Raw genomic sequence first — 25,962 nt, forward strand, 5'->3', positions numbered from 1 at the left:
TCCATTTCTCCACTGGACCCCCTGGGTGACACCATTCATCCCTGCAGTACTCTCTTTTTGAAGGGTCACAGTTTGATCTGGCACATGAGGTGTTCCATCAGCGTGGCTGGAGCCATTCACATCCCATCCTCCCCCCCAGTTCATCCCTGGATTCCCTCAAGTGACACCATCCACCATTGGGGTTGAATCCATCCCTGAGGAGACACATCCAGGAGACACAGCCGGGAGCCAGCAGCTCACGCTTACCAGCTGACACTCCGGCGGCTCTCCCGTGCTGACGTCACTGGCCCCCGCGACGGAGCCTCGGTGCGGTTGTTCTCCCTTCGGTGGAGCTCCGGCTCCCTCCACGCCACATCCCCTGCCTGTTTGAGCCAGTGAGCTGTCCCTCCCGACTTTGGATCACACAGCGCTGCTCTCCTCCCGCCGGAGCGATGGCTCCTTCCACGCCACATCCTCTGCTCGCTGGAGCCGGTGAGTTGTCCTCCGCGATCTCAGATCACACAGCCAGCGGGGTTTCTGCTAGTCCCCTTGATTCCTTGGGCGAGGTGCCCCCCTTTTTTTGTTTCATCAACTTTTTTCTATTTTGACTTTGGCTGCTACAATACACCTGGATGGGTTTCTTGTGTGGGTTTTCTGCTGCTCAAGGGCCAACTGTCTTATACACATATATTTTTACCCTAAGTACACACTAAGATGTCTTCATTCAGTGCAATATAGTTCTGTGTTACTGTGGGTTCAATTTTATCTGTTCAAAGCTTGTTTTTACAATTTATGAATTATCATTTTTATTATATTATTATTGGACTCAATAAACTGTCCTTTTTTATCATTATTTTTGGACTGCCAGATTTTATTTTATTTTATTTCATTTTATTTATTTTATGTATGTGAATTCCAGAGCGCTGGACATTTTTTGTTGTTTTATCAGGTTCCCAAATGCCATTACTTTTAACAGAAGGCCATTCCGGCTCTCTTCCGGCATGTGAAAGGCAATGTCTTGGCCTCGTTGGACAGGGCAGTCAGCAGTAAGGTGCATATTACCACTGACTCATGGTCCAGCAGGCATGGACAGGGACGTTACCTTTCTTTCACAGTGCACTGGGTAACTCTGCTGGCAGCTGGGAAGGTTGCAGGACAGGGTTCAGTATTGTTTGGCTCACGTCCTGAATTTGGTGGTGCAGAGGTTCTTGAGCAGGTATCCAGGCTTACAGGATCTACTGAGGCAGGCCAGGAAAGTCTGTGGTAATTTCCGCCGGTCATGTAATGCCAGTGCTCGGCTGGCTGACATTAAAAGGGAATGCAACCTGCCCAACAACCGCCTCATTTGTGACATGCCCACCAGGTGGAACTCAACATTGGCAATGCTGCAGCAGCTGCACACGCAGCAGAGGGCCATCAATGAGTACTTGTGTGAGTATGGCACCAGGACAGGGTCAGGGGAGCTTGGCTTTTTTTGCCACGCCAGTGGCTACTGATCAAGGATGCATGCACTGTCCTTTCACCATTTGAGGAGGCCCCCAGGATAGTGAGCAGTGACAATGCATGCATCAGTGATACTGTCCCTCTTGTCTTCCTGTTGGAGCACACGCTTCGTGGAATAATGGACAGGGAACTTTAGGCAGAACAATGGGAGGAAGAGGAGAACTTCCTTACCTCTCAAGGCCCCCTTTATCCAGATAGTATTCCTGCGGGCCCGCCAAACACACAGGAAGAAGAGGAGGGGGAGGATTGTGTCAGCATGGATGTGGAGGATAACACTCAGCAGCAGTCTTCAAGGGATGGTTTTCAGTCCCTAGAAACCCATGGAGTTGTACGTGGCTGGGAGGAGGTAGTTGTGATCATATGATCCTTAGTGACCCAGAGGACTCAGGATCGAATACCTCTGCAAACTTACGCTGCATGGCCTCCCTGATTCTGCAAAGCCTTCGAAAGGACCCTAGGATTCGTGGTATCAAGGAGAGGGATCATTTCTTGCTGACAACCCTTCTTGATCCACGTTACAAGGGTAAGGTTGCAGAACTCTTCTTGCCATCGCAGAGGGAGCAGAGGATGAAACTTCTTCAGGATGCCTTGAAGAAAGGTTTGTGCAATGCGTTTCCAGACCCTGGGAGGTTACAATTTCCTGATGCTGGACAACGTGTTGCTGAGGCTTTGTTCAGTCACAGAAAGAGCAGTGGAGAAGGTGGCTGGCTGACCGATGCCTTCAGACAATTCTTCAGTCCTCAGCGCCAAGGTATGATCGGTTTAAGCAACCATCGCTAGTGTCTGCATTACATGGTGCAGGAATATCTAAGGGCAAGATCAGACTTGGAGACCTTTCCAACAGAGCATCCACTGGGTTACTGGGTCTTGAGGATGGACCACTGGCCAGAGCTTGCTCAATATGCAATTAAGCTACTGGCCTGTCCTGCATCCAGCATTCTTTCTGAATGCACATTCAGTGCTGCTGGAGGGTTTGTAATGGATCACAGAGTGCGCCTGTCCACAGACTCCGTTGATAGGCTCACATTCATAAAAATGAATCAGTCTTGGATCACCAGCTACCAAGCACCTGATGCCGATATAACCGATTGATTTTTCTATGAATGTGGGATCCCTTGAAAACTGCCTATGCTGAGTGACTATCCTATTATGCAGAGTGACTATCCTATTCCTCCTCAATCTTGATGATGCTATCTTCTAAGAATATTTTTGGTTTAGGGAACCACCACCACTGCCTAAGGCCCAATTTTTCTGCCCCTGTTTAACAGGGGCATGCAATTACAATTTGTGATCTAATATTTCACAGCATGGCCGTTCCTGCGCCCACCAAGAGTAACTGTGAGGGTTTACAGTGTTGTGCCACCACCACCAAAGGCCCAATTTTTCTGCCCCTGTTTAATAGGGGCATGTGATTACAATTCTTGATATAATAGTTCACAGCAGGGCCCGTTCCTGCGCTCAACAAGAGTAACTGAGGACTTACAGTGTTCTGGCACCACCAAAACCGAAGGCAAAAATTTTCTGCCCCTGTTTACCAGGGGCATGTAATTACAATTTTTGATCTATTATTTCACAGCAGGGCCCATTCCTGCACTCATCAAGAGTATCTGTGAGGGGTTACAGTGTTGTAGCACCACCACCAAAGGCAAAATGTTTCTGCCCCTGTTTAATAGGGGCATGTATTTACAATTTTTGATCTAATATTTCACAGGAGAGCCCGTTCCTGCACTCAACAAGAGTATCTGTGAGAATTTACAGTGTTGTGGCACCACCACCACTGCCTAAGACCCTATTTTTCTGCCTTTGTTTAACAGGGGCATGCAATTACAATTTGTGATCTAATATTTCACAGCATGGCTGTTCCTGCACCCACCAAGAGTAACTGTGAGGGTTTACAGTGTTGTACCACCACCAAAGGCCCAATTTTTCTGCCCCTGTTTAATAGGGGCATGTAATTACAATTCTTGATATAATAGTTCACAGCAGGGCCCGTTCCTGCGCTCAACAAGAGTAACTGTGAGGACTTACAGTGTTCTGGTGCCACCAAAACCAAAGGCCAAAATTTTCTATCCCTGTTTAACAGGGGCATGTAATTACAATTTTTGATCTATTTTTTCACAGTAGGGCCCATTCCTGCACTCAACAAGAGTATCTGTGAGGGGTTACAGTGTTCTGGTACCACCAACACCTAAGGCTCAATTTTCTGCAGAGTATAAAGGGCAGGCCGTATAGTATATACTGTATACTGCTGTTCAGAGTATATAGGGCCTGGGGGCCCCACGCCTTTTTTTTATTTTGCTGCGGGGTTCCCCTTAATATCCATACCAGACCCAAAGGGCCTAGTAATGGACTGGGGGGTGGAGGGAACCCATGCCATTTTTCTCTATGATTTTCATCTTTATTTCCGGGACCCAACAATACATTACAGCCGCTAGCAGTTTTAAATGACTTTTTTCCCTTTAGACAAAAAACAAGTAAAAAGGCACAATACACAGATACCTCAAAAAGTAGTACCCAATAGTCCAAGGGCCAAGATAGAGGGATGTATATATGTATACATATATACACTCGTGAATGTATATGTCAAAGGGTCAGTCAGGGCAGCCACCAAGAAAACCAGAAGCAGGCTCCAGTAGGCTAGAATAAAAACAAGGAAAAGGGGCGCCTCTGAGTATGTATCATAAAACAATTTATTTAAACAACAATATTTACTCACATGGAGGAAAGATGAGTTGCATTCAGGTCCGTTAGCTGGGCTGAGGAGATGGAGTGGGACTGCAAGTCACAGCAGATCGTGTATGGCCGGCATCACATCAAATCCAGGCAAGAAAGGGTGAGATGGCTGATCACAACGTGGCCTCCTTCAGCAGGCCAGGCTTATGCGGACTTGTTCATATCCAGTAATTGAGCAGTCACCGCGCCGTGTTACCACAATGTTCGTTCCGCCTCTGTGTGGAGAGAGACACGGCCGCGTGATGATCAGAACAAGGCTTGGGGAGCAAACACAACTCAGTGCCCGGCAATGACGTCACAAACATGCAACGTGTTTCAGAACTGGCAGGCCATTGGAGGAGGAATAGCCACGTTCCTTTCTCAAGCATAGAGTGTGCAGACACGAAGGGAAGCTTTTTAAGGCTGACCAGGGACGGGGCCAGAGAATACATAAAAAAAAAAAAAAAAAAAAGGCAGTGATTCTACAAGGGAATGCATTAAAAAAAAAAAAAAAAAAAAGAAAGAAGGACGCAATGCGAGAGAGTCATGTATACCATAAATGACTCAATGTATAATGTTATAAGACAGAAGAAATGTATCTAAAATTGGCTATAATAAATCAATCAATTTAGAGCAATAAAACTGAATATTAGGTTAAAAATAAAAATAAATATGAAAATAATAAGAATAAATATGAGAATAAATATAGCAAAAAACGGGCCACTATGCATTAAGAGAAAAATAATGGGATGTCAAATTCATTGAACAAGGATCAAGTTAAAAACATAATAGTAAATCTCAAATAAATAATACATGGTAAATAAAAGAAATTCATAGACAATTCATTTAGGAATATATATATGGCTGTAGAGAATCAATCAATTAAATGTAGTAGGATTCAAAAGATAATAATAATAATAATAATAATAATAATATATATTATAATGTATACATTGATAAATAGGAACCACTAAACTTCTAAAATGAAAGTCATGGGTTATGGATCAATACCATTAAGTGCCGGTTCACACTTGTGCGATGCGATTTAGATGCAAATTTTTTCATTGCGTGTTTGATTATTACCAGCGCGATTGTATTGCGAATTCAATGCGAATTGTATGCGAATTGTATGAGCTGTTCATGTAAATTAGGCACAGATGCGATTTGTGCTCAGGCCAATCGAAAAGGCAAGAAAAAAATGGGTGTTAACTTCCTGTGCTCTTCCTTGTTTTCCTTTGTGGGAGAGTATTGTCGTTGAGGAGTGTGGTTTGTCTGTGAGTAGTCAGTGAGGATTTTGATTTTTGATCATTATGTTTCATCAAATGCCGTTGATCATAGCAGCAGTTGTTACTGCTACTGCTGCAGTCCTGATGGACAAAGCCAGGAGGAAGAGGAGGAGGAGGATGAGGAAGAGACTGATGAGTACAAGAAGATATTGGGTCCATCCAATTATTCAAAATAGGGAAGAGAGAGGCCAGTTCAGGATCCTCTACAATGATCTCAGGCAGCATGAGGAGAAGTTCTTCAACTATTCCCGGATGTCAGTAAATAGGTTAGTACCTGTACCCTTATTCCTTCTCCTCCTCCCTCCTTCTTATCTATCACTGACATGCATCCTACTGACCACCAATCCCACTGTCCACCAACGCCACTGTCTACCAATGCCACTGACCACCAATCCGACTGACCACCAACCCCACTGACCACCAATCCAATCCCACTGACCACCAATCCAACTTTTGATCACTTTTCTCCTTTTACTAGAACTGTTTCCTATTACCATTTTATTTGATTTTGTGTATGGGCCTGTCACTTACATTGAATTTGTGGTTTTATTCCTTAGTTTCGATGAATTGCTTTGGCTGCTTGGTACACGTTTGGAGTATCAGAACACCACCTTTCGGAATAGTGTAAAGCCAGCGGAAAGGTTGCTTGTTACATTAAGGTAAAATTTATAGATATACTTTGTGTGTGAAATTTTATGCTATGCACCATAGTAAGCTATAGTAAGGAATGCTAAGAATGCAGACAGATATGACAACAAAATTGTTTTCCAAAAAAAGTATTTATTTTTTTATTTTAAAAAACTTAATATGTACATTTTTTGGATTACATACTTGGCATGAAATATTTTGGAAACAATCCAGCTCCCTCTGACTCTCTGACCTCCTCTGACTCTCTAGCTTTCTAACTTCCCCTGACTCTCTAACTCAATCTGACTCCCTTACTTCCCCTGACTCTCTAACTCCCTCTGACTCTCTGACCTCCTCTGACTCTATAACTTCCCCTGACTCTCTAACTCCCTCTGACTCTCTTACTTACTGTAACTTTCTTACTTCCTCTGACTCTCTTACTTCCTCTGACCCTCTCACTTCCTCTGACCCTCTCACTTCCTCTGACTCTCTGAAGTGTGTCCTTGAGGCTCCTCCACCTAGTGCGTATGAGTCCTTCTGTAATAAAAAAAAAACAAAACTAATTTATTTGATATTTTTTGTCAGGTACCTAGCAACTGGAACTTCATTTGCCAGCTTACAATACAAGTTCAAATTAGGAAAATCTACAGTGAGCACAATTGTGCGTGACACCTGTATCACCATCTGGGAGGTCCTAAGAGATGTGGTCATGAGAAAACCAAACAAAGAGGAATGGAACACCAAAGCTGAGTTGTTTTGGGAGCGCTGCAACTTCCCTGTGTTGGTGCCATAGACGGCAAGCACATCAGAATTGTGAGGCCAGTCGGTAGTGGGTCAAAATTTTTTAATTATAAAAAATATTTTTCTTTCGTTCTACTGGCAGTGGCTGATGCAAACTACTCGTTCACCTACATCGACATTGGTTCTTTTGGGAGCAGTTCTGACTCCAGCATTTTTTCCCACTCTACTTTTGGAAGAATGATTCAGGAGAACGCACTAGACCTCCCAAACGAACAACCACTCCCTGGAACATCAGAACCCTCTCTCCCTTTAATATTTGTTGGTGATGAGGTTTTCGCTCTTTCAGAAAAAATGCTCAGGCCATATGCTAACCGGTCACTGTCTGTGGAGAAAAGGGTCTTTAATTATCGGCTAACAAGAGCACACAGAGTTGTGGAGTGTACTTTCGGAATCCTGGCAAACAAATGGCGATTTCTTCACACGCCAATAAGTTTAACCACTTCAATACCGGGCCAATTCTGAAACTTTGCTCCTACATGTAAAAATCATCATTTTTTTGCTAGAAAATTACATAGAACCCCCAAACATTATATATGTTTTTTTAGCAAAGACCCTAGAGAATACAATGGAGGTTGTTGCAACTTTTTATCTCACACAGTATTTGCGCAGGAATTTTTCGAACGCTTTTTTTGGGGAAAAAAAAACTGTTTTGTGTTTAAAAAAAAAACAAAACAGTAAAGTTAGCCCAATGTTTTTGCATTTTGTGAAAGATGAAGTTACGCCGAGTAAATAGATACCTAACATGTCACGCTTCAAAATTGCACACGCTCGTGGAATGGCGCCAATGTTCGGTACTTAAAAATCCCCATAGGCGACGCTTGAAATTTTTTTACTGGTTACATGTTTTGAGTTACAGAGGAGGTCTAGGGCCAAAATTATTGCTCTCGCTCCAACGTTCGCGGTGATACCTCACATGTATGGTTTGAACACCGTTTTCATATGTGGGTGGGACTTACGTATGCGTTCGCTTCTGCGTGCGAGCACACGGGGACAGCAGCACTTTAAATTTTTTTTTTTTTTTTATTGTTAATTATATATTTTTTTTTTATTTTGACACTTTTTTGAAAAAAAAAAAAATTGATCACTTTTATTCCTATTACAAGGAATGTAAACATCCCTTGTAATAGCAATATGACATGTCAGGTGCTCTTAATAGTGAGATATGGGGTCAATAAGACCCCATATCTCACCACCAGGCTGGGAAGCCTGAAATAAAAAAAATGAATAAAACGATTGCCGCTTCCCAGCCAAAGCGGCGCTGTTTTTTTTAATGGAGAGGCCGGGCGTGACGTCATAACATCGCGCCCGACAAAGTCAGATGAGCAATTGTAAAAGTGGTCTATAGGGTAGATTTTGCTCTAGAGTAAAAAGATTTTTTACCATGTTGGACGAATTAACAGGTTTTACAACAAACTTTTTTGCATTGGTACATACCCACCAGGGGTATGAGAGTGGTGGGGTTGGAGATTGTGTTTGGAGTTTACTTGGGGCAATTTTATTTTTAAGACTCTGGGCTTTTTGGTAAGTGATTCCAGGTACTGATGGAATGATGGTTTTAAGAAGCGGATCCTGTTGTAGGATATTCTAATGTTTTTTCAGAATATTTTCCATATTGGAAATTAAAAGTGGTGATGAATCTCATAGAGTGGTCAACTGGCTTGCCTTTTGAGTAGTAATTGCATGCTTGATCTACCAATTCTTTCGGATAATCTTTATCGGCAAATTTCTTTTTTAGTGGAATACTTAGTGTATCATAATCAGTATGTAAGGTTCAGTTTTGTCATAAACGGCAAAAATGACCTTTAGGTATATTTTGAGTAATGGCAACTCTTATAATGCAGAAAAGAGTTGCCGGCCGTGGGTTTGGTGTAATTCTTAGCGATAATGGTCTCACCCACGTGGCCCAATTCTAAATCCAGAAAGGCCAGGCTGTTGGGATCACAGATATGTGTAAAAGATAAACCGTAGGGATTGAGATTATAGTGATCTACAAACAGAGGGATCAGGTCAGAAGAGCCATCCCAGATGACAATTAGGTCATCGATGTAACAATCAAAGAATACAATGTTAGCAGAGTAAGGATTGTTTGCAAGATATAATTCTTTTCCCAGTAGCCCATGGCCAATTTGGCATAGGAAGGAGCAAAGTTGGCTCCCATGGCGGTCCCCTGTGTATGTAAGTAGAACTCGCCATTGAAGTCAAAGTAATTGTGGGTCAGGCAGAAATTGGTAGCCTCCAGAATGAATGCAACTTGTCTGGGGTTGATAAAGGGGTCCTGTGCAAGAAAAAATTCTAATGCTAATAGGCCAAACTGATGTGGGATAGAGGTGTAGAGGGAAGTGACATCTAAGGACAGCCATTTTTAAGAGGATTCCCACTTATAAGGTACAAGTAGTTCCAAGAGATGTGAGCCATCTCTAATATAAGATGGTAGCTGTTGGACAATTGGCTGTAGGTATTGGTCAATATACTAACTAAATCCAGTAGTGACGCTGTCCATGGCAGCCAATGGGTCTGCCAGGAGGGGGGGGGGGAGACTCTTGTGGACTTTTGGCAAATGATAAAAATATGGGATCTGATAAAAACTTTTTCAAAAAAGGAGGCTTCAGTTTTGCTAATCACTCCGCAATCAAGAGCTGATTTAACTAAAACATTAACCTCAGTAGCAAAATCAGTAGTGGGATCTTTTTTGAGTTTGTATAAGTAGTCTTATCCAAGAGGAGTCTATAGGCTTCATTGATACAGTCTGTCTTATTTTGCAGAACTATACCTCCCCCTTTGTCGGCGGATTTAATAATAACATCCGCCGTGTGGATTAAGGATTCTAAAGCACGGATTTCAGAGACAGAGATTATGTTGGTGAGGTGGTACAGTAGATGATGCCTGGCAAAGCTTGAGTAAATCAGCATATACTACTCTATAAAAGCTTTCGAGGTAGGGGCCTTTAGACTGAGCGGGATAGAAGACTTGGGTTTGAAAGATGAGTGTACTATTGGTGGTGACGTGGCAAGGTGCTGTGTGAAGAGACTAAGTGTGTCATCTTCTTCAGTTAAGAATTCCAAGGCGTCTATAACATCGCCATCATATTCAAATAAATCTGAAGGTGGAATAACTGGAGGGAGATCAGTGTCGTCTGTAGTGGGTTCGCTTTGTTTAGCATCGAAAAACCTTTTAAGGGTCAAGTTGCGAATATACCTGTTCAGGACTTTAAATTAAGAAAAAGGGATTTGGCTTAATTATTGGGGCAAAATTGAGTCCTCTTCTGAGTAGGCTAGTATCTGCAGTAGAAAGCTGAAGGGATGAGAAGTTAAAAATCTTCACAGTTTCCAGAGTATCTGTGTATCGATTTCTAGGCTTTGTTCATCCTCCTCTGCAGCCTCAGGTGAGTTTTTCCTTTTTCTCCAGTTGGCTCGAGGAGGACTTAAGACTAAAAAAGGAGTGGGATCAGTGGTAGCAGGAGAGTACCTGACATGAGGTGTGGGTATAGATGTGAACATTCATGGAATCATCATTGGAGTTCCTGAGTATATTGTGGTTTGATGCGTTGACGGCATCATTAGGCCAGGGAATGTCCAGTATTGATACGAACACAGTACATTGGACCGATATAGTAGTATCCTTCTTAATGATATTACCACAACCTCTTCCTGCATAGGAAGGTCTGTTGTAAAATTTATTAAGATCAATGAGTAAATTATTGGTTCTGATTGTTTGATTCTTATTTGCCAAACGGCCAGGACAGGTAGTAGGGGTATCTGGAGGATTCCTATGAATGGTGGGGATGCTCAGAGGAGGGGGAGGGTGGAGCTGGGATAAGACAGGGAACGTTCGATGGGGGGGTGTGTACAGGTCTGTAAGGGGGAATAGGGGGTGAGGGGTGGGTAGAAAGGGGACATGGGGATCTGGTAATTAGATTAGGAGGGGGGATAGGGTGGAGGAGGCTGTAGGGGTCGAGATTCAAATATACTCAGTTTTATTGCTCTAAATTGATTGATAATTTATAGCCAGTTTTAGATAAATTTCTTCTGCCTTATAACATTATACATTGAGTAATTTATGGCATACATGACTCTCTCGCATTGTGTCCTTTTTATAAAAAAGTATTCCCGTGTAGCATCACTGCCTTTTTTTCTATGTATGCTCTGGCCCCGCCCCCTGTCAGACTTTAAAAACTTCCCTTCTTGTCTACACACTCTATGCTTGAGAAAGGAATGCGGCTATTCCTCCAATGGCCTGCCAGTTCTGAAAAACATGTTTGTGACGTCATTACCGGGCGCCAAGCTGTGTTTGCTCCCCAAGCCTCGTTCTGATCATCACAGGGCTGTGTCTCTCTCCACACAGAGGTGGAACGAACATTGTGGTAAAATGGCGCAGCCAGCCTATAGCACTGGCATCTGCTCTTTTTGCCCCACTCAGTATTTCTGGAACCCTTATCCTTGTCTGACGGACTCTGCTCCATTACTGGATATGAACAAGTTCGCATAAGCCTAGACCGCTGAAGGAGGCCACGTTGTGATCAGCCATCTCACCCTTTCCTGCCTGGCTTTGATGTGATGCCGGCCATACAGGATCTGCTGTGACTTGCAGTCCCACTCCATCTCCTCAGCCCAGCTAACGGACCTGAATGCAAATCATCTTTCCTCCATGTAAGTGGATATTGTTGTTTAAAATAAATTGTTTTATGATACATACTCAGGGGCGCCCCTTTTCCTTGTTTATTTTTTTTCCCCTTTAGAAATGTCATTTTGCTGCGGGACTGTTCTAAACATGGGAAAACTGCGCCACTTTAAGGCATACTATAGACACCCCCCCAGGCACGATATTTAAAGGAATATTTCATTTTTATTGTTTCACTGTAAGCATTAACCACTTGCCGACCAGCTCACGACAATATACGTCGACACAATGGCTTGGCTGGGCAAATGGGCGTACAGGTACGCCCCCCTTAAATAACGGCATTGTGGGCTCGATGTCTGCCGGTGTCCCACGATCGGGTCATGGAGAGGCAGAACAGGGGGATGCCTGTGTAAACAAGACAGGACACTGATCTACTGCTCCCTGTCATCGGAAGCAGTGATCAATGTCATGTCACTGGTAGCCCAGCCCCACACAGTTAGAATCACTCCCTAGGACACAATTAGTACTCAATTTTTTTTTATTTTTTTTTCAAAAGGTTTTTTTATTTTAGAATAAAAGAAAAGCAGTTACAAATCCAAGACAACCAGAGCAATAAATACAAAGAGAGCAGGGATCAAAATTATATGCAAAGACTAAGTACATAAATAAACTCCTGAGTTAGATATATCTATTAAAGCTATCGACAGAGTCTGAAAGTCCGAACTTAGCCAAATAGATGAAACATGGCTAGAGACCAAATCAAAGAGTAAATAAAATAGCTAAACAGGTGGATAAAACATACAAAATGTGAAATAAAAGGAGAAAGGAAACATAAAACGGTCAGGTTTGGAGCCTAATTAAAAACCAAGGATTCCAGATAGCATCATATTGAGGGATAGTGTCGTGTAGGGTGTGATCTTGTCAGCTAACATCATGTGGTCTATTCTTGCAATAACTTGTGAATATGGAACTGAAGCTGACTTCCAATGCAAAGCAATCACCCAATGCATAGCTATACAGATAGAGTGAATCAGTTTAACCAACGGTTTAGGGGTGTCTGGAGGAGATTGAAACAACAGGCAATGTTGGTAGGAAATGTTAAGAGGTTTGCCCGCCAATTTGTCTATTACTTTCAGGATCTCATTCCATGTGGGGCGTAATTTCTCGCAGTCCCAATAGGTGTGGAGAAATGAGCCTTGTTGCATGCAACCCCTAAAACAGAAAAGGGAGGATTGTGGATAGATCTTGTGAATGCGCATTGGGGTGTAGTACCAGCGTGTCATCAGTTTGATAGCCGTTTCATGCACCATAATGGATTTGGTGCACTTGCTTAAATTCTGCCAGCCTTTCACCCAGTCTATATCATTATCCTCCAAGTCTAATTCAACTTCCCATTGAGATCTATATTTTAGGGTTGCGACCTCAGTGTGAGATTCTAAATTGATGTAGACTAGAGAGATAAGGCCTTTTTGGCGAGGTGAATCGTGGCATATATCCTCAAACAGAGTCATGGAGGTCGAAAAAGGGCCTGAATAATGCTTTTGGAAGAAGTGTTGTATTTGTAAAAAGTGATAGAATTCACTATTTGGGATGTGGTAATTGGTTTGCAACTGAGAAAAGGAAATTAATTTTGAATTTAGGAGAAATTTATCTAATGTAGTTAGTTTTAAATCAATCCAGAGTTGGAAGGAGGAGGGTCTATCAAAGGCCAATGGGAATCTAGAATCTCCTAGAAATGAGGCACCCAGAGGTACAGCAGAGATGAGATTGTATGTTTTTTTATATGCGTCCCAGAGTTGAAGGCCTGCCTGCGTGATCAAATTCTTAGTACCTACTTCTAATCTAGCCGGAATGTTTGACCACATAAGGCCAGGGAAAAATAAAGGGGCGATGGATTCGCATTCAAACTGCACCCAGGGGACTCTGGAGTTGTGAATGTTCCATTGCGCTTGTTGAGTGTATCTACTGGCTAGGTAGTAAAACCATATTTGAGGAACCCCTAAACCACCCCTTTTAGATGAGCGGTACAAGACTTCCTTGGCAAAGCGTGGGGGTTTGTCCTTCCAAATGAATCTATTAAACAGCACCTGAATAGTGTGGAGGTAGGTTTTAGATATTTTAAGTGGCAGGGATCTAAAAAGGTAGAGAAGTTTAGGGAGAATTGTCATCTTGAGTGCAGTGATTCTGCCAAGAAATGAAACGTGGAGGTGTGACCATTGTTTAAGGATACCTTTCAGTTTAGAAACCATGGGTGGGAAATTTGCTTCCAAGAGTCTACAGAAATCTTTAGTCAGGTTAATTCCCAGGTAAGGGAGGTGATAGTCTGCCCAAATAAAAGAATAGACTGACTGAAGATGTTGCAGTTCTCCAGAAGTGTAACCTATCGGGAGGGCGCTCGATTTTGCCATGTTTATGGATAGACCTGAAATCTCTGCAAACTTCGATAGAGTCTGAAATAAGTTCGGCAGAGAAACCAGGGGATTGGTGAGAAACATCAAAACGTCATCAGCATACATCCCAAATTTGTATGTCTAGTGGCCCTTCAAATAACCAGAAATATTAGGATTTTGGAGTATAGCTATGGCTAGAGGTTCGAGAGCTAACGCAAAAATTAAGGGTGACAATGGGCATCCTTGTCTTTAGCCTTGCCCAGGCTAAAAAACCTAGGATTACAGCCAGGGAGTCTAATCCTAGTTTTCGGGTTACGATAGAGGGCCAAGAATGCTTGTAGGAAAGCTCCCTGGAATCCCATACGTTGTAGGAGTGTAGTGATGTATGTTCATGAGACACTATCAAATGCCTTCTGTATGTCTAGGCTAAGCATGAGGAGTTTACGTGAAAACAGGTTGGCATCTTGTATTATATTTGTCGCAAGGCGAATGTTATCGGTGATAAGTCTATGGGGTATAAATTCAGACTGATAAGGGGAAATCAGAGAGGGGATATCCACTGCCAGTCTGTCTGCCATGATCCTGGGGTAGTGTATGGTTTTTGTGAGGTTTCGGTATCAGGGACATATTGGCTAATAACATTTCTTCAGGGAAACTACCCCCTTGTAGGACCCAATTAAATAAATGAACCAATCTAGTGATAAGGAGGGAGGAAAATTTCTTATAGTATATTGAGGAAAATCCATCAGGGCCTGGGGCTGAGCCTGATTTTAAAGATTTAATTACATTCAAAACCTCTGCTGGTGTGATAGGGGCGTTCAGTTTATCTAGTTGTGTAGGTGTGAGAATTGGTAGCGGAATATTCTGAAACCAGGCCACGTCAGCTGGAGAGGGTTTTAATTGGGAGGGGGCTAGCAGAGAAGAGTAAAATTGTTCAAAGATGTGAAGGACCTCTTGGGGATGAGAAGTGCCCTGAGGGGGTCATTAATCTATATACGTGGGGTGGGGGGGAAGAGCGATTTAACTTTCTGGCGAAAAGGGTAGAAGCGGAGCTCTCGTGAAGGAGAAATTTGGCTTTGGACCAACGCAGAGCCTTTTCCACCCTTTTCGACAAGATGCCATCCAACTCCAGTCTCTTTTGATCAATCAATTGTCTGGTGGATTCTAAGTGTAGGAGGTTGGCGTTCTTGTAAAGACTATCTAGGTCTTTAGTAAGGGTTAAAATGTTTTGTTTGTCAATTTTGTTCTGGGCGGAAGCTAAACTAATCAATTTACTCCTCAGGACTGCTTTATGAGCCGACCATACAGTAGAGGGGGGGATTTCTGGAATGGCATTGAGATTAAAATATTCCTCAATGGCTTGTGCAACTTCTGCCTCCACGACTGCATCTGAGAGGAGAGCCTCATTTAGCTGCCATGAGTAAGAAGTGGGTGCAAGCCTAATGTATGTAATGGTGAAGGCAGTAGCATGATGGTCAGACCAGGTGCAGGGGTGGATGCTAGCCTCTGTGGAATGAGCAAGAATAATGGGGGTAGTGAGAATATAATCCAATCTCGCATAACTTTTATGGGGATGGGAGTAGAAAGTGTACTCCTTAGCACCGACATTAAGTGCTTTCCAGGAGTCTACTAGCTGATGGTCCAGTAGTCCACTGGAGAGAGAGCGGGGAAAAGATTTGGAGGAGGGGGACAAAGAGGATCTATCAAGGTTAGGATTAGCAACCATATTGAAGTCCCCTCCTATTATCATGTGTGGTGAACGGAAATGAGAAAGGCGGTTAAAGAAGGAGTGAAAAAAAGAGGCAGGAGAGTCATTTGGGGCATAAATACTGGCAATAGTTAGTTCCCTGTTGTGAATCAGACCTTTGATTATAACATATCTACTATCTTTGTCTTTAAATACCTGTTTGACTTCCATTGGGAAGGAACTGTGCAAGAGTATGGCGGCACCTCTACTTTTTGTCTGGTGCAAAGAGCAAAAAGTCTGAGGAAAGCTTCTGTGGAGAAATTTGGGGTGTGAGGAGTGTGCAAAATGTGTCTCCTGCAAGAGGAGAATTTGGGCTCCAAGCTGTTTATAGAAAGCAAAGCTTTCCTCCTTTTAGGTGGGGAATTAAATCCCTTAACATTGTGTGATATACACCTAATTACCATGGTGGTAGTTACAACACACTATAGTCTGGGGACAAATAGGAGCCAAGTGGGACCCAAGACAAGCACCTAGTATTTCAGGGACCAAATAGAGGGCCGACATACTCGAGCACTGGAGGGCAGTAGAGTGACACATGTAAAAATGTAAGCCATAAAGGCTAATTGGGGCATGTACCCTATAAAATATTTCTTCAATAAAGATTTGATGCAAAAATAGTATACCGGCTGACCAAAACCTAAAAAAAAAAAAAAAAAAATGAAGAAAAGAAAAAAAAATGAGAAAAAAAAAAAAAACATAAGTCTTATAATAACACAAGTGTCCTCATAACTAGAAACCGGATCAGGTAACTATAATAGACCTGATAAGAGAAATCACAACTCACAAGACTACAAGGTCTCGAACCCAGCCTGGAATAAGTTCTGTACTATGCAAATCAAGTAGAAAGAAATATATATAAAAAAAAATTATAAGAGAACAGGCCTGCAGTAATGACTCAAACCAAAAATAAAAAAGAGGTCAGAATCTGCAGGCTGCGGCTGGGTGGGGTGAACATAGCACAGCTCCAAGGGACCGACATCCGGGTCTTTGTAAACTGGAGTGGGGTGCAAGTTGCTGGGGTATCATGTAGGTTTCTTCTATGCTGGGATGATCAACGAAAGGGATCTTCCAGTCTATCTCCGATGTTGTATCCGATTCTCCGTCTGTCTCTCCTGGTTGGTGGTGTCTGCCAGATGGGTGAAGGTCTTGGGGTAGAAGGGGGCCGACGAATGACATCAGGATCCAAAAGGCCCAATTTAACCAGTACCTCTTGGCCTTCCAGGAGTGACGTGGCAGAGTATGTGGTACCATTATGGGGGATTACAAGCTTAAAAGGGAAGCCCCACCTATAGTGAATGCGGGCTGCTTGAAGGGCAGAAGTAATCTCTTTCATGCCACGTCTCCTGTCCAGGGTGGCGGGGGAAATATCAGGATAGATTTGAATGGTACGGTTGTCCAGAGCGATGCATTGTTGATTGCGAGCAGCTCTGAGAATCTCCTCTTTGATTAAAAAGTCCTTCATTCAAAGAACAACATCCCTGGGGGGCTTATCATCCAAAGGTTTAGGTCTGAGAGCTCTATGAATGGGATCACAGGTGAAAGATCCAGCATCCGTGTCTGGGAGCAAAGATTTGAACAGACGAATCATTGTGGGGATGGGATCCGTAACGGATTCAGGGATACCTCTTATACGCAAATTGTTGCATCTATTGCGGTTATCGAGGTCTTCAATTTGGGACTGCATCAAAGAAAAGGCCGTGGCTAAAGATTCATGTTCCCTGGAGAGGTCACTGTATGCAAGCGCCAGCTCGTCATGTTTAGTTTCCAGTTTTTCTGTCCTGGAGCCTAAGGCCGCAATCTCCTGGGAGAGTGTGTGAGATGTTTTGTGCAGCTCAGTCTGGAATTTAGTAGCCAGCCTAGCGTACATGGCCTCCAGGCTGCTTTCTAGGTCTGTCTTGGTAAGGGAGGCTGTGTACTCACGGCTAGGATCCAGGGCGGGTGTTTGGTCGGGGAGAAATCCTGGTGATGAGCCCGGAGACGGAGGCATGCTTCTCCCTGCAGCGCCATTTTGAGACATGCTGCCGAGCTCACGAGTGCGGAGGAGATAGTGGGTTAGGGTGTGCTGAGACGATCCTCTGGGTTTCTTCTTTCTCCCAGGCATGCACCACGAATAAGGGGCTCGAGGGGTGAGAAAGAGGTGCCAATTGACATTTAAGAGGCTGTCAGCCAAGTCAAATGTTGTATAAAGGGAATTGAGAGATATTTTTCTTGGTTTAATATTGGCAGGAGTGAAGAGCGGTCTAGTGAGGTGCCTTTTTCTAGTTGGATGGCATCCAAGATTATTCCACCCACGTACTGTGATTAAGGACATTGACTTGTCCCCTTGCGAAAGCATCACCAGAAAGTCACTTAATGCCATGTTGGCACTGACATACTGATCTGATACAAAAAAAACAAAAACGTTTTTTTCTATTTCAAGATCATTTTCACAGAAAAACAGTCTACATTGCGAAAAGTGAGGCCAATTTTAATTAAACATTAGTGAAGGCTTTATTAATGGTTTTGCTGTGTAATCAAATTCTGCAAAATCACTTCACTCAACCCTATCCACGCTAAGGAGGAGAACCATAAACAAAGAAGAGAGGTTCTTTTTTCAGAGAGAGTTACAACACTTCGGTAGGAAATTCTAAATCCTGTCTAAAAAAAAAACATCCGTATTGTCAGGAGTGTGTAACGCTTCTGTACCCAGGGCCACTGATAGGGCAGTACAGGCAGCCCTCCTGTACCGGGACCGAGCTCTGTCACTTCAGAAGAGGGGCCCGGGCGTCTGCAGAGTAGGAGAGCCGGCTGAACTGCCTTCTGACACCTGTGGATCCCCTTGAAGTGCTGCCAGCTTTCTCCCTCCGGCAGCTCTGCAGGGGGATTGGGTCTACATACTGGCAAAGCGTCCCAATCTGTAGCAGAAGGAGACAGCTGCAGTCTCCAAATACTTGGCTTATAGCTGCAATGCAGTCTCACAATGTAAAATTGCCATTCAGCAATTTAAAAAAAAAAAAGTAAAAAAAAAAAAAAAACCACAGGTGTCATGAGGCAGCAGTTTAGCGAGGCTCCAATATCTGCCATGGCTGTGAAGTAGCAATTTGATTTCCCGGGGGGGGGGAGGCGGGGGCAGCTGATGGTCTCATTCCAGTATCCTGGTTTTATCTGAGCTGTACTCTCCCTGTCCATCTACAGGGTGACTGGTGTGGATACGGCCGCTGGGTGGAGACCATACCTGTTTTTAACCTGTCAAGCCCTTATTGTCATGTTTGTGATAGTGTTTGCAACACGTGCTTCAAGCTCCCTGTTTCCCTGCCTTGTTCTGTCCTGTGCCTTTACCTTCACCCAATCCTGCTACAGGGCTGCTGTAGGCGCAGAACACAGAGCCAGATATAGAGTCCGACCACCAACACTAGGGGTAAGTGTGACACAAATGTTTTAAAGTGATTGTAAAGTCCCGTTTTTTTTCTTAATTAAACATGCTATACATAAATACTCTGTGCAGTTGGAGTTGCACAGAGCAGTCCGGATCCTCCTCTTCTCGGGTCCCTCGTCACTGCTCCTGTCGAGTGCCCCCACAGCAAGCAGCTTACCATGGGGGCACCCGAGCCGAGCTGCCTATTAAATCCCGGTTCACACTTGTGCGATGTGGGAACCCGCCGAATCCACTGCGGGTTCCTGCATCGCACCCGACTCACAAGGCAGTTCACATTTCTAAGGTAAATGGTAGAGACCATCAACCCACGCAAATGGAAGCTGGTGATTTTAAATTTATTTAGGAGCAGCACGTTATAAGGGTAAGTAAAGAGAAAATAATTAAAGAATTAATTACAAACCACGCTCGAGTAAATAATTTGTTAATTATTTTCTTTCTCAGTTCACACTTCTGCTGGGAGTGTCAACACAATGTTAATGACACCCGCATTTCAGCTTTCGTATTGCACTGCGAACTGACAGTTTGTGGTCCGAATGTGATGCAAATTTATTCATACTATATGTATGGCTGTAATCGAATCCCACAGACATCACATGCGATTTGCACTGCGAATCACATGCAATCCCACACTGGTGTGAACCCAGCCTCAGACACGGATCTGCCGATCGGCCCCACCCCCTCTTTCACCTGATTGGCTGACTTTGATTGACAGCCACGGGAGCCAATGGCGCCGCTGCTGTGTCTCAGCCAATCAGGAGGGAGAATCTTGGACGGTCCAAGGGACTCGTGGACATCGCTGGAGAGAGATAGAGCTCAGGTAAGTATTAGGGGGTGCTGGGGTGGCTGTTGCACACAGAAGGTTTTTCATCTTAATGCATAGAATGCAATCACTCATGACGGAGCAGGAACATGGATCTGTGTGTGTAAACACACAAATCTACATTCTGTTAGGGGAGAGGAGACAGATTGTGTGTTCCATAGGAACACCGATCGGTCTCCTCCCTCAGTCAGTCCCACTCCATCCCTCCCCCCCCCTCCACACACAGTTAGACCACACTGTAAGGGAACACATTTAACCCCTTGATCACCCCCTAGTGTTAACTCCTTCCCTGCCAATGACATTTATACAATAATCAGTGGCCATTTATAGCACTGATCGCTCTATAAATGTCAATGAAAAAGTGTCAAAAGTGTCCAATCAGTCCACCGCAAGATCACAGTCCCAATTTAAAAAAAAACAAAAACCCAAACACACACAGAGATCGCCGCCATACTAGTTAAAAAAAAAAAAAAAAAAAAAAAAGCCATAAAAATATTCCCTATTTTATAGGCGCTATAACTTTTGTGCAAACCAATCAATATACACTTGTTCAAGTGTCACTACCACCAGCTATCCCCTTTAATATGTCACAGGGGTTGAGTTACAAAAACTGGAGAGTGCAAAATCTGGTGCAGCTGTGCATGGTAGCCAATCAGCTTCTAACTTCAGCTTGTTCAATTAACCACTTCCAGACCACCCGTCGTTATACGTTGCTACTTTGACATTGAATACCATTGTTACCTGCTGCCATGACCCTGGTATTTTTTTAAATGGTAGGGTGCGGCCCGCTTTAAGGTAAAAAGGGGTTTCTGTGGCGGATTCACTGAGAGATCACTTTTAATCGGCGGCGGGAGAGGTGCCCACCCACCTCCCACTGTGTTCCGGTCATCTCCACCGCTCACCGGAGCAGCGCGGTAGCGGCAGAGATGATGCAATCCTTTCCAGTCTGAGGCATGAAAGTTGAGTGAGGGAAAGATGGCCCCCATCCGACTCCATACCATTGGATGACGGAAGCAACGTCAATCGTCCCTTCCACCCAATGTTTTTTTTTATTGCATTTAAGTGTAAATATGAGATCAGAGGTGTTTTTGACCCCCAGATCTCACATTAACCACTTGACGACCGCCTCACGCCGATGTACGTCGGCAAGGCGGCACGGACAGGCAAAATCACGTACAAGGTACGTGATTTGCCTTCCGAGGGTGGGGGGTCCAATCGGACCCCCCCCCGCCGCCCGAGGCGGTCCCGTTCTGTCCCCCGGCGATCAGAGACGAGGGGGAGGCCATCCGTTCGTGGCCCCCCCCTCGCGATCGCCACCGGCCAATGGGAACACTCCTTTGCTGCTGTATGCTAAACAGCAGCAAAGGAAGTGATGTCATCTCCCCTCGGGTCGGTAGTTTCCGTTCCGGCCCGAGGAGAGACGACATGTGAGTGAGTGCACCAACACACACACACACAGTAGAACATGCCAGGCACACATTACACCCCGATCCCCCCCCCCGATCGCCCCCCGATCCCCCCCCAATCACCCCTCCCCTGTCACAAACTGACACCAGCAGTTTTGTTTTTTTTTTTTCTGATTACTGCTGTGTCAGTTTGTGACAGTTACTGTGTTAGCACAGTTACTGTTACCCCCCTGTAGGTCTAGGGTACCCCCCTAACCCCCCCTAATAAAGTTTTAACCCCTTGATCACCCCCTGTCACCAGTGTCGCTAAGCGATCATTTTTCTGATCGCTGTATTAGTGTCGCTGGTGACGCTAGTTAGTGAGGTAAATATTTAGGTTCGCCGTCAGCGTTTTATAGCGACAGGGACCCCCATATACTACCTAATAAATGTTTTAACCCCTTGATTGCCCCCTAGTTAACCCTTTCACCACTGATCACCGTATAACCGTTACGGTTGACGCTGGTTAGTTTGTTTTTTTTTATAGTGTCAGGGCACCCGCCGTTTATTACCGAATAAAGGTTTAGCCCCCCGATCGCCCGGCGGTGATATGCGTCGCCCCAGGCAGCGTCAGATCAGCGCCAGTACCGCTAACACCCACGCACACAGCATGCGCCTCCCTTAGTGGTATAGTATCTGATCCGATCAGATCTATACTAGCGTCACCAGCAGTTTAGGGTTCCCAAAAACGCAGTGTTAGCGGGATCAGCCCAGATACCTGCTAGCACCTGCGTTTTGCCCCTCCGCCCGGCCCAGCCCACCCAAGTGCAGTATCGATTGATCACTGTCACTTACAAAACACTAAACGCATAACTGCAGCGTTCGCAGAGTCAGGCCTGATCCCTGCGATCGCTAACAGTTTTTTGGTAGCGTTTTGGGGAACTGGCAAGCGCCAGCGGCCTAGTACACCCCGGTCGTAGTCAAACCAGCACTGCAGTAACACGTGGTGATGTGGCGAGTCCCATAAGTGCAGTTCAAGCTGGTGAGGTGACAAGCACAAGTAGTGTCGTGCTGCCACCAAAAAGACAAACACAGGCCCGTCGTGCCCATAGTGCCCTTCCTGCTGCATTCGCCAATCCTAATTGGGAACCCACCGCTTCTGCAGCGCCCATACTTCCCCCATTCACATCCCCACCAAAATGCAGTCGGCTGCATGAGAGGCATTTTCTTTATGTCCTCCCGAGTACCCCTACCCAGCGAACCCCCCAAAAAAGATGTTGTGTCTGCAGCAAGCGCGGATATAGGCGTGACACCCACTATTATTGTCCCTCCTGTCCTGACAATCCTGGTCTTTGCATTGGTGAATGTTTTGAACGCTACCATGCACTAGTTGAGTATTAGCGTAGGGTACAGCATTGCACAGACTAGGCACACTTTCACAGGGTCTCCCAAGATGCCATCGCATTTTGAGAGACCCGAACCTGGAACCGGTTAACGTTATAAAAGTTAGTTACAAAAAAAGTGTAAAAAAAAAAAAAAATATGAAATAAAAAAAAAATAGTTGTCGTTTTATTGTTCTCTCTCTCTCTATTCTCTCTCTCTATTGTTCTGCTCTTTTTTACTGTATTCTATTCTGCAATGTTTTATTGTTATTGTTATTGTTATTATGTTTTATCATGTTTGTTTTTCAGGTGTGTAATTATTTATACTTTACTGTTTACTGTGCTTTATTGTTAACCATTGTTAACCATTTTTTTGTCTTCGGGTACGCCATTCACGACTTTGAGTGGGTATACCAGAATGATGCTTGCAGGTTTAGGTATCATCTTGGTATCATTCTTTTCAGCCAGCGGTCGGCTTTCATGTAAAAGCAATCCTAGCGGCTAATTAGCCTCTAGACTGCCTTTACAAGCCGTGGGAGGGAATGCCCCCCCCCACCCCCACCGTGTTTTTCTCTGGCTCTCCTGTCTCAACAGGGAACCTGAGAATGCAGCCGGTGATTCAGCCAGCTGACCATAGAGCTGATCAGAGACCAGAGTGGCTCCAAACATCTCTATGGCCTAAGAAACCGGAAGCTACGAGTATTTCATGACTTAGATTTCGCCGGATGTAAATAGCGCCATTGGGAAATTGGGGAAGCATTTTATCACACCGATCTTGGTGTGGTCAGATGCTTTGAGGGCAGAGGAGAGATCTAGGGTCTAATAGACCACAATTTTTTCAAAAAAGAGTACCTGTCACTACCTATTGCTATCATAGGGGATATTTACATTCCCCGAGATAACAATAAAAATGATTAGAAAAAAAAATATGAAAGGAACAGTTTAAAAGTAAGATTAAAAAAGCAAAAAAATAATAAAGAAAAAAAAAAAAAAAAAAAAAAAAGCACCCCTGTCGCCCCCTGCTCTCGCGCTAAGGCGAACGCAAGCGGCGGTCTGGCGTCATATGTAAACAGCAATTGCACCATGCATGTGAGGTATCACCGCGAAGGCCAGATCGAGTGCAGTAATTTTTCCAGTAGACCTCCTCTGTAAATCTAAAGTGGTAACCTGTAAAGGCTTTTGAAGGCTTTTAAACATGTATTTATTTTGTTGCCACTGCACGTTTGTGCGCAATTTTAAAGCATGTCATGTTTGGTATCCATGTACTCGGCCTAAGATCATCTTTTTTATTTCATCAAACATTTGGGCAATATAGTGTGTTTTAGTGCATTAAAATTTAAAAAAGTGTGTTTTTTCCCCAAAAAATGCGTTTGAAAAATCGCTGCGCAATTACTGTGTGAAAAAAAAAAATGAAACACCCACCATTTTAATCTGTAGGGCATTTGCTTTAAAAAAATATATAATGTTTGGGGGTTCAAAGTAATTTTTTTGCAAAAAAAAAAAAACTTTTTCATGTAAACAATAAGTGTCAGAAAGGGCTTTGTCTTCAAGTGGTTAGAAGAGTGGGTGATGTGTGACATAAGCTTCTAAATGTTGTGCATAAAATGCCAGGACAGTTCAAAACCCCCCCAAATGACCCCATTTTGGAAAGTAGACACCCCAAGCTATTTGCTGAGAGGCATGTCGAGTCCATGGAATATTTTATATTGCGACACAAGTTGCGGGAAAGAGACAAATTTTTTTTTTTTTTTTTTTTGCACAAAGTTGTCACTAAATGATATATTGCTCAAACATGCCATGGGAATATGTGAAATTACACCCCAAAATACATTCTGCTGCTTCTCCTGAGTACGGGGATACCACATGTGTGAGACTTTTTGGGAGCCTAGCCGCGTACGGGACCCCGAAAACCAAGCACCGCCTTCAGGCTTTCTAAGGGCGTGAATTTTTGATTTCACTCTTCACTGCCTATCACAGTTTCGGAGGCCATGGAATGCCCAGGTGGCACAAAACCCCCCCAAATGACCCCATTTTGGAAAGTAGACACCCAAAGCTATTTGCTGAGAGGTATAGTGAGTATTTTGCAGACCTCACTTTTTGTCACAAAGTTTTGAAAATTGAAAAAAGAAAAAAAAAAATGTTTTTTCTTGTCTTTCTTCATTTTCAAAAACAAATGAGAGCTGCAAAATACTCACCATGCCTCTCAGCAAATAGCTTGGGGTGTCTACTTTCCAAAATGGGGTCATTTGGGGGGGTTTTATGCCACCTGGGCATTCCATGGCCTCCGAAACTGTGATAGGCAGTAAAGAGTGAAATCAAAAATTTTCACCCTTAGAAATCCTGAAGGCAGTGATTGGTTTTCGGGGTCCCGTACGCGGCTAGGCTCCCAAAAAGTCCCACACATGTGGTATCCCCATACTCAGGAGAAGCAGCTAAATGTATTTTGGGGTGCAATTCCACATATGCCCATGGCCTGTGTGAGCAATATATCATTTAGTGACAACTTTATGAAAAAAAAAAAAAAAAGTGTCACTTTCCCGCAACTTGTGTCAAAATATAAAATATTCCATGGACTCAATATGCCTCTCAGCAAATAGCTTGGGGTGTCTACTTTCCAAAATGGGGTCATTTTGGGGGGTTTTGTGCCACCTGGGCATTCCATGGCCTCCGAAACTGTGATAGGCAGTGAAGAGTGAAAGCAAAAATTTACACCCTTAGAAATCCTGAAGGCGGTGATTGGTTTTCGGGGCCCCGTACGCGGCTAGGCTCCCAAAAAGTCCCACACATGTGGTATCCCCATACTCAGGAGAAGCAGCTGAATGTATTTTGGGGTGCAATTCCACATAGGCCCATGGCCTGTGTGAGCAATATATCATTTAGTGACAACTTTTTGTAAATATTTTTTTTTTTTTTTTTTTTTTGTCATTTTTCAATCACTTGGGACAAAAAAAATAAATATTCAATGGGTTCAACATGCCTCTCAGCAATTTCCTTGGGGTGTCTACTTTCCAAAATGGGGTCATTTGTGGGGGTTTTGTACTGCCCTGTCATTTTAGCACCTCAAGAAATGACATAGGCAGTCATAAACTAAAAGCTGTGTAAATTCCAGAAAATGTACCCTAGTTTGTAGACGCTATAACTTTTGCGCAAACCAATAAATATACGCTTATTGACATTTTTTTTACCAAAGACATGTGGCCGAATACATTTTGGCCTAAATGTATGACTAAAATTTAGTTTATTGGATTTTTTTTATAACAAAAAGTAGAAAATATCATTTTTTTTCAAAATTTTCGGT

The 25,962-nt window shown here is 43.7% G+C and overlaps 1 long non-coding RNA gene across 1 annotated transcript in view; it reads left to right on the forward strand.

Annotated features, from left to right (window-relative positions):
* Positions 1–11,143: 11,143 nt before the first annotated feature.
* Positions 11,144–25,962, forward strand: part of LOC141105634 (uncharacterized) — a 45,913-nt gene continuing 31,094 nt past the window's right edge. Inside the window, exon 1 of the long non-coding RNA XR_012235621.1 lies at positions 11,144–11,554. This is a non-coding gene — a long non-coding RNA (uncharacterized lncRNA). The remainder of the gene's footprint in view (positions 11,555–25,962) is intronic.

Source organism: Aquarana catesbeiana, linkage group LG08 (assembly GCF_042186555.1).
Source record: "Aquarana catesbeiana isolate 2022-GZ linkage group LG08, ASM4218655v1, whole genome shotgun sequence".
NCBI lineage: Eukaryota > Metazoa > Chordata > Amphibia > Anura > Ranidae > Aquarana > Aquarana catesbeiana.